Consider the following 13,797-nt stretch of genomic DNA (forward strand, 5'->3'; position numbering starts at 1 on the left):
ATAATTTATACTCGGGTAAAGGGAGAAAATACTTGGAAATACTCATTTTTAGGAGGGGGTTCACGAGACTTGACATTTTAGTGAAAGGGGTTCACAGGTTGTCAAAGTTTGGGAACCACTGCGCTAGAACCATCAATAGATGCAATTCACAACATCCATCCACTGTTTCATCTCTTGTCTAATAGCAACCTATGGCAGAAAGTACAGAATTAAAATGAAGCTGTTCTAGGAAGATAGCAGTGGGATGGGTTGATTCTTCATCCCATAATTCTACATAGTGGAAGATTACAAATCCTATAAGGAAAAGGCAATAGATCCATTCCAACTATAGATAAATTATAAAATTGTAGAGCCTTCCCTCAGCATAGTACAAACACCATGTCCAGTCTCCCAGTTTAGGGTATCGTTTTTGCTGAAGGAAAGTTGTACTTTAAAAAAAATGAGATTAACACAATCCCTCTTGTTTATTAATTTAAGACACAAATGCAGGGCAAAATAAATTAACTGAACTGAACATATAAATCCAACCATATTTGAAATCAGCTATAAGAGATTGGTTAGGCCAACAAAGATTTCATGTCTGTTTTGGATAAGACAGCTTGGTGTTACTGATTTGCCGTTGGAAAACATTCTGTCGAAGGGTCAGTGCTTTAAACTTCTGGAAGGTATTTTATGCCAGATGTTTATTCAAAGCAGCAGTTATGCACAGTGTTTACCATTGCTCTCAATCCAAATACTCTCCTGGATTGATGCAGTAAACCTTTAGTTTTCAGTGGGAGTAGATAATTTTAACAATTCACAGGTCTTCTATTAGAGTTCATTATGCCATCAGAAGCCTGTCTCTTACTGCCCCTTTTATCTGACTCAGGCTGGGCAGTGGTTTTACAGGCTGTTTCTGGCACTGAAATGTTGCCATTAATAGAAGCATCTGCCTTCCACAGATCAGAAGGGAGGGCAGAGCTGCTTTGCACCAAGGCTTTCCATTTTTTGCAAGCCTCATCTCTGAAGGTAGATAATCTGCTATACCACAGATGACCAGTTTGTTTCCATCACATACTCTCCCTGCTCATTCCATAACATTCACTAGCCCAACTTTCCTTTATATTCTCTCTCACTTCCCACAAACACTCCCTTGAATCCCTCTCTTTTCCAGGTCATTTCTTTCATCCTCCATGACGATACCAAAATAGCCCATCTGTAATTTAATGTCCATTTGGTTTAGAACCAATTAGCTAAATCTTTGCCTTCTTTTCATCAGTGCAAAACTTCTGTAGATCAAATCGTGCTGTTCTTCTGATTGCCCTTAATGAGCTAGAATTTGTCATCCAGGTGGCTCCCAAATTTTATGTATAGCATCTTTTCCAACAATGAATTCATCTGTTCAGAAAACAAGGTTTGACTGTGCTCAGAAATAAATTGTAATGAGCCACATCAGCATATACTAGATGATGGTAGTGCTGAAAGAGGGAAATGAATACTTCACGCTCATTTATGATTTATGAGTTCAGAGTTAAAATGGAAATGGACACAGAACAAGGAATGATGGAAATATCTGTTCCTCTGACTTTGCAGATGACCAGAATTTTTAGATTTGCTTTCATCAATAATCCGTCAATAACCTATCCAGTTACAGCTACTGCAAAAAAGGGGGAAATCCTAAAAAGCTAATCTTGTGCGGCCATGAAAAAGGAAATAGAAATAGCACCACTGGAGTCCAACAATGTTAATGTCTAATGTAATTTGCATCATTTACATACACACAATGTGTACACATAATAATTTTAATTCTCTCATGCCTTTAAAATGTATGGCTCCTTAATGGGCTTTAGATTAGGTCTTTTAAATCAGAGGGAGCCTTTCCATTTGACTTGAATGGGCTTTGAATCAGACCCCAAAAGAAGTATATTTTGAAATGTTAATAATTATGGTTCCCTCCCAGTCCACTAGTGAAACCTCAAGTAACCACTCAAGGAAGAAGAGTGAAACAATCAGTTTCAAGTAGAAGTGGGTCTTTAACCAAAGATCAAACAAAACAATATGGGAAAATCAAATCCTCTGAGACCTGTTTCAAGACATTTGGTACTGCTGAGCCATCCATACTACTTCACGGAAGCTACTGGATCCCACTGAGAAATTGCTACAAAAGGTTGACCAGCTCAGAGGAAGAGCCTGCCATAACAAACTTCCTGCATTAATGGAAATTATTTATTTGTATTCAGATTCTTTATTTGTCTTAAAAAACCAAACAAATTGGACTTGGAAAGGGTCTTAAACCATCCAACAAAGAAAATAATAGGTGAAATCCTGGCTTCCCTCAAGTCAATGGAAAATCCCCACTGATTTCAGTAGGGCCAGGATTTCACCTAATGAAGCCATACAAAGAGGAAGCAATCTCTTTAGGAAAGCATATACATATTTTCAACTGTACTATTACGACTAAACAGCCATTTTTTTGTATAAACGGATCAATAGTTCTTTTCAATTTAATACCCACTCATCTTTACATGCACCTTTCACATCTTGGAACATGCAGTGCAGAATGTATACATGTTACAACAATGCAAAAATATATTTAAATATAAATTATCAAGAAATTGTCATGTGATTATGCAAAATTCTGCAACTGTTCAAAGATTTAGGTTCTACTAAACATATCTTCAAAACAAACACAGTTGAAGTGCAGGCATTAGGTTACCAATATGTGGAGTTTAAATTGGTTTGCTGGCGTTTACTAAAGAGAGGGTAGTAATTATGAGCAGATGGTGCACAATGTATTACCAGCATCTTGTGCTTTGTACCTGTGAAATGTAAGAGAACAAGTCTCTTGACCGAAACAGAAATTGCAGGATCATGTAAAAGAACAGTAATGAAAATGAAAGATGAGGAGGATGGAAAGATACTACAAAGCAATTACTTTTATTTTAATAAAAATTAATGAGTGAAATCCTGGCCTCATTAAGTAAATAGAAGTTTCTCCATTGACTTCAATGTCAGGATTTCACCCCAGGTGTTTTCCCTAAATTCCCTTCTGCGTACAAACCTTTTCTAATCCCCTTATAACGCCCAAGAGAATGAAAATGGCAGCCAGCATAAGTTCAGTCCTCATGGACCTTCCCTAGAATATCGCTAATAATCACACTGCTTAGCCCTTGATCCTGCAAACACATAAGCAAATAAGTAATTGTATGGAGGTGAGAAGGACTGCTCATGCAAGTGAAATTAAGCACAAGAATAATTTCAGGATTAGGCCTTTAGGCATAGCTGTGAAAATTCCTACTACTAAGGGTTCAAGACAATACAAAGAAAATACATTTGTTTTTTGGTACTGTATTTACACTCTGCAGCAGGAATGTGCACAGATTTAAGAACTTTGTATTTTTAATTTTATCTCACTAATTTTATTGGGTAGTGTGGTCTACCCTGTCTCTGACTTCTTTGATTATGCTAAAGAAATATTATAAAGAAAATAATTACACTATTTTTAACTCCTTAGAAACTGTTGCTAACGTGAATAATAGAAAACTGATAAACGAAGTAGAAAGGGAAGCTGTTAATTCTGCAGTGGAAAATTATGCTGAACCCTCTTTCTGCAATGCCAAGTTTCATGTATGATTTTGCTTCTGTTTTCATCAGCAGGATGAATAAAAGATGAGCTGGCAGGTGGAGAAGGCAGAAGTATCCATTACTAGGCAGGCAAAGAAAATAGTACTAGAATGGCCTTAAAAGCCTGAGTGAAGAAACCACTTAAAAACTGATTATATTAACTACCCAGGCCAAAAAAGGAAACAAAGGTAACCTGGGACACTCTCCTTCCAGTCAGTGGCCTGGAACATGACACTTAAGTGATTTTAAAGTTCAGATAAGAAAGCCTCTTCCTCTGTTTGAAATGTGTAGGTTGGGAAAGGGGAATGCTGAGTGCATTGGGCTGGGAGCATAAGTTCCATAAGCATATTTGTTTGCAGATTTTATTAAGGAGCATGAAGGAGGACCCAAGTAAATCCCAGCCCATGATCCGAACTCCATTCTATGTAAAATCATTAAAGAATCTATTTGTAGACATATGGACCAGAGGGATCTATTGCATTACAGCCAACATAGATTTCTGAAAAAGGGCATACTACAACTATATATATATATATATATACATATACATACACACACACACACACATATATATATATAGCCTTTTCAATAAGTGATGGCAAATAGAGCCTACTGTCTGCTATTACCATAGGTAACAAATGTGGTAATTGTTTGCTTAATTCTTATTTACAAACTTAGCTCTATAAGTAGGATAGAGGTCCCAGACAATATTTATCAATACATGCAGCAAGACCTGATGCTGTACTACACAGGAAGCTCATGCAAGACATAGCTAGAGTCTCTAAGGCAGAGGGGGGAAAAAAAACCTGACAAACAGGAGAGTTATTAGCATATTGCTATAGCAGAATGAGTGAGATACACTGATCTTATATATTGACAAATACAGTCTTCAACATGTGTGCATATGGTGAGAATTATGAAGAATTTGTCTTTTCCATGTTTTGAATAGGAAAGTACAATATTTAAAAGATGGCCTTTACCAGAACAGGGCATAGCAACTGGGCTAAAACACCATCTTAAAGTGGATCTTCACATGTAAAATGTAAATACTTTCCCCTTCAGAAAAGACAAGTCCTTGCTACACCGTTTCATTATTCAGCATAGTGTTTAAAATACACATAGGCTCAAAATCAAACCCCAAATCCAGCCCACATCTGACTTTAGAGTATGATCATATCTAGAGAAGACTGAATCCATACCGAACATTTGGAAACTTATTTTTATGTCTCCATTAATGCCTGTTATCTTAATCCTAGTATGAATTAGTCTGATAGATTGGTGAGATCCTATTTATTTTCATGGTAAAAGTGCAGGATGCCACAAACATATCTGAATCTGGACTTTGGGATCAAACAGAAGGTGAAGCTGGGCTGTTTACTGTGGTATGAGGAATAGAATCAATAGCTCTGGTCCTCGAGAACTTGAGTGCTTCGATTATTTGCTCTGCTATAGTCTATCTTAGTGTGGAAAACTGCAGCACTGACAAATAATAACTAGCCCCAGAAAACTGCCTTTTCCAAACCAGGCAGGATATAAGTCACTATGTAAGCACCTCATTGATTGGTAGTTTATCTGTTCCTTATGTCGCTTGATTTAGCGATCAACAAATGAACCTTATATTGCGTACACTGTACGTACATCTACACTGCAACAAAAAGCCCTCGGTGCTGAGTCTCAGAGTCCAGATCAAGTGACTCGGGTTTTCAGATCTAAAAATTGCAGTGTAGACATTTGGGCTTAGGCTGGAGCTGTGAAACCCTGCGCAATGGGAGGGTCCTAGATCCCAGGTACCAGCTAGAGACCGAATGTCTACACTGCAATTTTTAGCGTTGCCACCCTGAGCCCTTGAACTGTGTCAACTGACCCAGGCCAGCCATGGCCATGCCACAGGTCTTTTATTGCAGTGTGGAGATACCCTGTGGGCCCTAAGGATAAGGAGGACACAGACTACAGCAGTATTATCACTGATCTCAGCAAAGTTATTTTCTAAATGGGAATAGCTTTGCTTAGGAACCAACTCATGACTTCCACAGTAACTAACCCAATACTGCTGATCATTTTAAAGTTCAAAAAAAGAGATGCTGCAGCTGCAGAAGGTAATAGCTCTTCACATTTTAAGAAAGTGTTTCCAGGGACAAGACTCTAAATAAGCCAGGGGTGTAAGAACCTCCAGCTCTACAGCCACCAGTTTTGTTTCAGGTTATTTTTAATCTCAATAACTAAATTATCCAGGCCTCAAACACTGACACAGCATCAGGCTACTCTTTTAAAGATCGGCACTCTTTAAGTGTCCGCTGTGCTGCATCCTGATTTTGCATTAATACAAAGACACATAGACGCATATACAAAAGATGCAGCAACAAGATAAAACTCAACCAGTTGTTTGGAGAAGCATTCTTATCTGTGCGTACTTTGTTAGGGCCATATGAAGTTCATAGATCTGCCTGTGAGTCTCCTGCCCCTCTCCACAGCAGGCTTCTGGGGGAACAGAAATGCATCACAGTATAATAGTGCTTCTAGGCCATAGCTTTTTACTGCCTCACACAGATAGATTGAATAGTACGCAGGGCTAAACAGTGACCATCTGCAGCTTTTTGAATGTGCCAAAGTGGGAGCTAGAAGTAGGGATGATGCTACAGCAAAGTCTTCCCCAGGCTAGGGAGTTTTGTCCTTTTCCTACCTGTGTGAATTAAGATTCTTCAGGAAATTCAGTAGGTTCTGCCTGACCTCAGTGCTATGTGCTAAGGTCAGGATGAGGGAGAAATTTTCTCCTAAACCAGGGCAATTTGAAATAATTGGGCTAGAGAATGCTGACTTGAACCAAGATAGGCTGTGAGAAGCCAAGAGATCCAGCAGGTAGAGTCCACGATTTCAACAGTCAACTCAATAGAGGAGCTGTAAGACTGAAGTGTATAAGCAAATTTGGCCTCCAAAATCACCATTTTATGTTTCAAATGTAATTTGAAGTCACTGAAAAACACTATAGCATTTTGTCTGCATTCCACACATCCACGTGGAAACAGAAACAGATCAGTGAACAGAGCTTTCAGAGAGAGAGAGAGAGAGAGAGAAAAAAACAATCACCGCTATGCATCATTCCTTCTGCAAGATCAAACACTGACATCTTGTGGTTGATGTTCATTCCACGCTTTTAAGTTCTATCTACAAAGAACTGCTCACCAAACCATTGCAGTTTGCTAAAATGAACATTGCAATGAAGCTGTCATGCAGAAAAACCTGATGGAGGGGCAGAAAATGGAGGTGATAAAGAAGCCACTGAAAAACTATACAAGTTGTTTCAGAAAGCATTAATCGACAGCACTTGTAACAAAATAAAAAGGGACTGGATCAATCAAGGGCTTTCTGCTACTGCCACAAGTTCAAATCCAACTCAGTGTATAAGCGACAGCAGTTGTTCATTTCTGATGAGTATTAGGTACCCTGGTTAGAATAAGTGTGGTGGCCTCCCCCCAGTTTGTAGTGCACAGCTGATCTCAAAACCACCACAACAGGACTCTTCAAGTCTGCACTGAGACAGCAGAGAAGCCAAGTCAGCAAGCAAAGTCTTTTCCAGTCCACTCTCTCTCGTCTAGAGGTGATATCTCTCACAGTGCAGGGAGGACACGTTGGCAGGGTAACGAGAAAGAACAAGCCATGATAGCACAGGCTATCCCCATGCTGTGGATAGAGGGCTTCTAGTCACCGTTTAACACCTTTCAAGAGCACTAAATGCATTTAAACAGTTAGCAAAACTAAACTATACTGCTAGGTTTCAGAGTAACAGCCGTGTTAGTCTGTATTCGCAAAAAGAAAAGGAATACTTGTGGCACCTTAGAGACTAACCAATTTATTTGAGCATGAGCTTTCGTGAGCTACAGCTCACTTCATCGGATGCATACCGTGGAAACTGCAGCAGACATTATATACCCACAGAGATCATGAAACAATACCTCCTCCCACCCCACTGTCCTGCTGGTAATAGCTTATCTAAAGTGATCATCAAGTTGGGCCATTTCCAGCACAAAACCTGGATTACCAGCTATTACCAGCTATTACCAGCAGGACAGTGGGGTGGGAGGAGGTATTGTTTCATGATCTCTGTGTGTATATAATGTCTGCTGCAGTTTCTACGGTATGCATCCGATGAAGTGAGCTGTAGCTCACAAAAGCTCATGCTCAAATAAATTGGTTAGTCTCTAAGGTGCCACAAGTATTCCTTAACTATACTGCTGTTATACATGCCATATATATAGCATGTATAACAGCACTATTCAGAACATGCTCCATGGGCTGATTACCTCCCCACAGATTGTTTGAGCTCTTCCGCCATATCATGCATTTCTCACCCCATACTATGGACCACATTTCTCCTTGCTGCTCTCTCTGCTTTACTTTAGAGAAGTCAAAAGGCAGAAGCAGGTGTTATTTCCTCTTGTGAAGAGGAAAAATTTTCCAGAAAATATAGACTAGTTTTTATTTAATTTCAATAGGAATCCTTTCCCTCCCCTTCTCCCCTCCCCTCTCCCTACCCATCCACCTCTATTACTCCAAGAAGCTATTTGAAACAACTTGTGCTCATATGCACAATCTTGCTTTTAGTCATTCCTCAGTTGTGGCTTAGTAGTTAATTCTATACAACTATGACTGTGGGACACTTTTCCAGGAGACAGAAAAACAGATTCACTGAAGCTTATATCAATAGTCTTCCCTGTGGCAGCCCCGGAGTAAAGAGATTTACAGACAGAATTGTCAAATAAAAAGAAAGGGACATGAGAACTGCATATCCCATCTTCCTCCTGCCCTCACCCCAAGAACATAGCATAGTACCTAGAGTTCATGTGTCAGGAACTGGATATTAAGGGTTAAGTGAACTCCCACTTAAGTGATCTTCCAGCTGGTGCAAGCTTACTAGTTTTAGAGACTTTACATTGTGCCACAAATAAACTCCTTTCAAGAGAAATTTCTCATTTTTATATGCTTACTAGAATACCTAATTTCAGCAAACATTTTCTGAAAGCTATTTTAATGACTGTTTACCTGCAGCTGAGCACCTGCTTAAATATTTGTAAACATACCAATAAAAAAGCCTTAGCCACACATGTAAATTTTTAATTTACATATGTACGTACACACACACACACACAGAGAGAAAAGGAGTCTTTACGTATCACTTTCTTCATGACAAAAATAGTATGTTTCACTATCTCAGAATTGCTGGCAAAAATGTACGTTCCAGTGTTGACAGAGTGGGAAACCCAAACTCACTACATTTGATTAAAAGCTGGAAGACAAACAAATAGCAGAAGGGCCCACTCAGGCTTTCTCCCAAGAGATACTAACAACCCACAACTCCCATTAAGCTTACTGGAAATTGCAGGTGTTTAGCATCACCCGGTTTAAGGCTAAAAGCAGCCAAGGATCACTTCACCCTTGTGATGATGCTAATCTCTTATCCTTTGTCAAGTCATTTGTGCATATTCTTCCCCATTCTATCTATGGTATCTTTAAAGCGGATGATTCTTAAATTTATTTTTTAAACCAGAGCTTGTGCATTTGACAGTTGTTTGCTATTGATGGCTTTGTTTACCATTTACATTTGGAAAATTATGGAAAAAAGTAAAACCTGTGTGTAAGAAACAGCCTGAAGACGAGGACATAGTGAGCAGTTAGAAATATTCCTTAGAAACCTTAACTGAATCCAAACGTGAGAATAATTTTATTCTGGGTTGTTTTGCGTTCACAACAGCAATCCCAATGTTTGAGAGTGAAGAAGCAGAAGAACCTTCCTCTCAGGCCACTTCCGCAGAATCCCACTGCCTCCCAAGATGCCCCCATCACACTTCCATAGATCTGCACTTTTAAGTGACAGTAAGTTTCTACATTAGTTGCCAGGGTATTGCCAGTTTAACAGCAGACTCCAAGGGGCATCTCCACTAGCTGAGAATAACATGTGAAACACCGAGTAATGAAACTAATGAGTTCAAAAGACTATCAGAAGCACATTCAGTGTCATCACCCCAATGCTCTCCTATACACCATATACTATTCAAGGATAAGCAGGAAAAACACAGTAGGTTTTGAACCCCTACTATACTGAAGTGAAAAGTAAGTGCCTGAATTACAATACTACCCCCTTTCAAAGGCTTTAGAAAAGGAAATTTAGTTTTTCTTTCAGTTAAGGACACTTCCCCCACCCCCTCCACCTTTTTCTATGTGAGACACACTGATTTGTGTTCTTGCAGTCTTCCCCGGGTAAGGCCACCACTGGTGCGGAGCCTTCTTTCCTCTTGTGGCATATTCATTGCAGCACTACTTGGAGAAACTGATTGGTAAGCTTGTACTCCCTCTGCTGGCTACTCCATTAAAGATCAGGCAGAAGGTTGTTTTGTTTTGTAACACCAGACTTCCACGGTGAGAGAATAGTAGAACGGGATGGATAAAAACGGATTTTTTTTTTAAATCAAGTTAGATTTAAATTGAATTATGTAAATTTTCTTTAAAATAAAATTAAATCTGAATTTAATACAAAATCTATTATCTCTTAGATCATGTAAATAAATATGCTCCGTCTATGAGCTTCTATCAAAAACTTTGCATTAAAGGCTGATCTTCTACGTAAAGAATGAGATGATTTTCCCGTCGAGCTCAAGCTTTATTAATAGAGCACAACACATCATACACTGTATGAAGGGCTTGATCCTGTGGGGGACCCAGGGGCTGTGCTCCTGGGTGCAAGAGACTAGAAAACTCATCACAGGTCTTTGGACCTGGTCTTTGACTCCAGGAGACATCAGCAGGATCATGCACTGAGGCCACCAGGGCGCTCTCATATTGCTATTTTATAGTTTCTCCCTGCCTGACCTTTGATTTACTCAGTTCTCAAATTATGACTGACGGTTTATGTTTCCACTCACCTGCAAACTTACTCTCCAGTTCATGGAAACACAGTGACCTGCCTAGTAACTTCCAGACCTTGCTTCTGGATGGTATGGGCACTTCAAGCAAATGGCCTTGCTCCGTCTCCTTTCATGTGTACACAGAGATTAAGATACAAACAACCTTATCTTTGAAAACTCGTGGCGAACGGGGAAGCGGATGACTGGAAAAAGGCTAATGTAGTGCCAATCTTTAAAAAAGGGAAGGAGGAGGATCCTGGGAACTACAGGCCAGTCAGCCTCACCTCAGTCTCTGGAAAAATCATGGAGCAGGTCCTCAAAAAATCAATCCTGAAGCACTTACATGAGAGGAAAGTGATCAGGAACAGTCAGCATGGATTCACCAAGGGAAGGTCATGCCTGACTAATCTAATCGCCTTCTGTGATGAGATTACTGGTTCTGTGGATGAAGGGAAAGCAGTGGATGTATTGTTTCTTGACTTTAGCAAAGCTTTTGACACGGTCTCCCACAGTATTCTTGTCAGCAAGTTAAAGAAGTATGGGCTGGATGAATGCACTATAAGGTGGGTAGAAAGTTGGCTAGATTGTCGGGCTCAACGGGTAGTGATCAATGGCTCCATGTCTACTTGGCAGCCGGTGTCAAGTGGAGTGCCCCAGGGGTCGGTCCTGGGGCCGGTTTTGTTCAATATCTTCATAAATGATCTGGAGGATGGTGTGGATTGCACTCTCAGCAAATTTGCGGATGATACTAAACTGGGAGGAGTGGTAGATACGCTGGAGGGCAGGGATAGGATACACAGGGGCCTAGACAAATTGGAGGATTGGGCCAAAAGAAATCTGATGAGGTTCAATAAGAATAAGTGCAGGGTCCTGCACTTAGGACGGAAGAACCCCAATGCATAGCTACAGACTAGGGACCGAATGGCTAGGCAGCAGTTCTGCGGAAAAGGACCTAGGGGTGACAGTGGATGAGAAGCTGGATATGAGTCAGCAGTGTGCCCTTGTTGCCAAGAAGGCCAATGGCATTTTGGGATGTATAAGTAAGTGCATAGCGAGCAGATCGAGGGACGTAATCGTCCCCCTCTATTCGACATTGGTGAGGCCTCATCTGGAGTACTGTGTCCAGTTTTGGGCCCCACACTACAAGAAGGATGTGGAAAAATTGGAGAGAGTCCAGCTAAGGGCAACAAAAATGATTAGGGGACTGGAACACATGACTTATGAGGAGAGGCTGAGGGAACTGGGATTTTTTAGTCTGCAGAAAAGAAGAATGAGGGGGGATTTGATAGCTGCTTTCAACTACGTGAGAGGTGGTTCCAGAGAGGATGGTTCTAGACTATTCTCAGTGGTAAGAAGAGGACAGGACAAGGAGTAATGGTCTCAAGGTGCAGTGGGGGAGGTTTAGGTTGGATATTAAGAAAAACTTTTTCACTAGGAGGGTGGTGAAACACTGGAATGCGTTACCTGGGGAGGTGGTAGAATCTCCTTCCTTAGAAGTTTTTAAGGTCAGGCTTGACAAAGCCCTGGCTGGGATGATTTAATTGGGGATTGGTCCTGCTTTGAGCAGGGGGTTGGACTAGATGACCTCCTGAGGTCCCTTCCAACCCTGATATTCTATGATTCTAACCAAACTCATTAATTTCTCAACTGCCTCCCTTTTTGTCTCTGAACAAATAAACTCTATAATAGAAAAGACATGTGGGTTTTATGAGCAGAAGTCTTGGATTGTTGTTAGTTCGTTTTTAAGGGAACAGGGAAATTATGTAACAAAGGAGAAGGAGCAGAGCGTACAACCAGAAAGGAGCAAGGCTGGTATCAAAGCGACACTATGTGAAGGAGGGACAAGACTCTTCAAAGTGCTGCCTCGAGTGTTGATTTCAATACCTGGGGATTGGAGGAAAAAACTGCCATGATGGCAGGCTGGAGAAGAGACCCTCTTTGGGAATATTTTAAAGAAATTCCTGTACCTCTGGCTAAAAAGGAATGTGCCATATGTAAACAGTGCAACAAAGAAATGTAAGGCCAGGTTGTCAGAGTGACATAACTACATTATGAAAAATGCTCCTCAGAAGGTAATGACTGAAGATGATGTAGACATCTTAACAAGCTTGATCAACTGGTACTTATTTTTTTGCACTATTCTAATGGACTGCCTACCAATCATGCCTTACTATGCTAGTATGTAACTTAGATTTTCATAAGTGTGTGTTTCGGGTGGACTACTTACATAGGTGCTGGAATTAGGGATGTTGCCACACCCCCTACCTTGAAGTGGTTTCCATCATGTACAGGGTTTACAGCAGTTTGCTTCCATGGCTCTCAGCACCCCCACTATACAAATTGTTCCAGCACCCCTGCTTACTTATGAATTTCAAGGTATGTATGTTCAAAATATAACTGGTATGTCAGGTTGTTGTGGGGGTGTTTATCAATTACATTTACTTCTACAAATTTTTATTGCTCAATATACTCAAACATCCTAGGTGAAGATTTCCTCTTCAAGAGTAAAGTTTTATTAGGCATTTGTAAGTTAAAAATTTTTAAAGTGGGGGTTTTTTCAACTTGTTTGATATGTTGCTAGAGATAGGGATTATTTAAACCCCTATAAGTTATTATTTTCCTGTATAAAACTGTGTTTAGAATAAAATCATATCATTTAAACAGTGGTACAAACATCTAAAGTAGGAGGAATCTTGCATTTACAATCTCTTTTTCAAGGCAGTGCAATGAGTAATATTCAGAGAGAGTTTTTTGTTGTTTTTTTGTTGTTGTTTTTAAATACCATTATGTTTCAGGCTCTAGCTTTGGCTACAGGGTAATGAACATCCATCAGCTGCGAGGTCTACAACTTCAGACTCTTGCTACCACCACTGGCAGTGATGTTATTAAACTATGATTGCAGAGATGTTAACGGGCCACTCTGCTGTTACACCTTGCGTTTTAGGTGTGACAAGTACTTTTCCTAGACCTGAAGAAGAGCTCTGTTTAGCTCAAAAGCTTGTTTCTCTCTCTCTCTCTCTCTCTCACACCAACAGAAGTTTGTCCAATAAAAGATATTATCTCACCCACCTCGCCTCTCTAAATGACGGTAAGTTACCTGTATCAAAAACAAAAAAAAGTTTATCATCCAGTAAAACCATGGATGAGTTGGTAATTAGGACCAGCCAATTCCAGAACAACTCCATAGATTAAAAGATTATTTAATAAATGAATCAAGCAGTCTCCCTTTCATCTTGTTCAAAAACAAACATTTAATTGACATGGATCAATCATTATGATCAGGCTACACGCCATCCAG

Source organism: Eretmochelys imbricata, chromosome 12 (assembly GCF_965152235.1).
Source record: "Eretmochelys imbricata isolate rEreImb1 chromosome 12, rEreImb1.hap1, whole genome shotgun sequence".
NCBI classification, from domain to species: domain Eukaryota; kingdom Metazoa; phylum Chordata; order Testudines; family Cheloniidae; genus Eretmochelys; species Eretmochelys imbricata.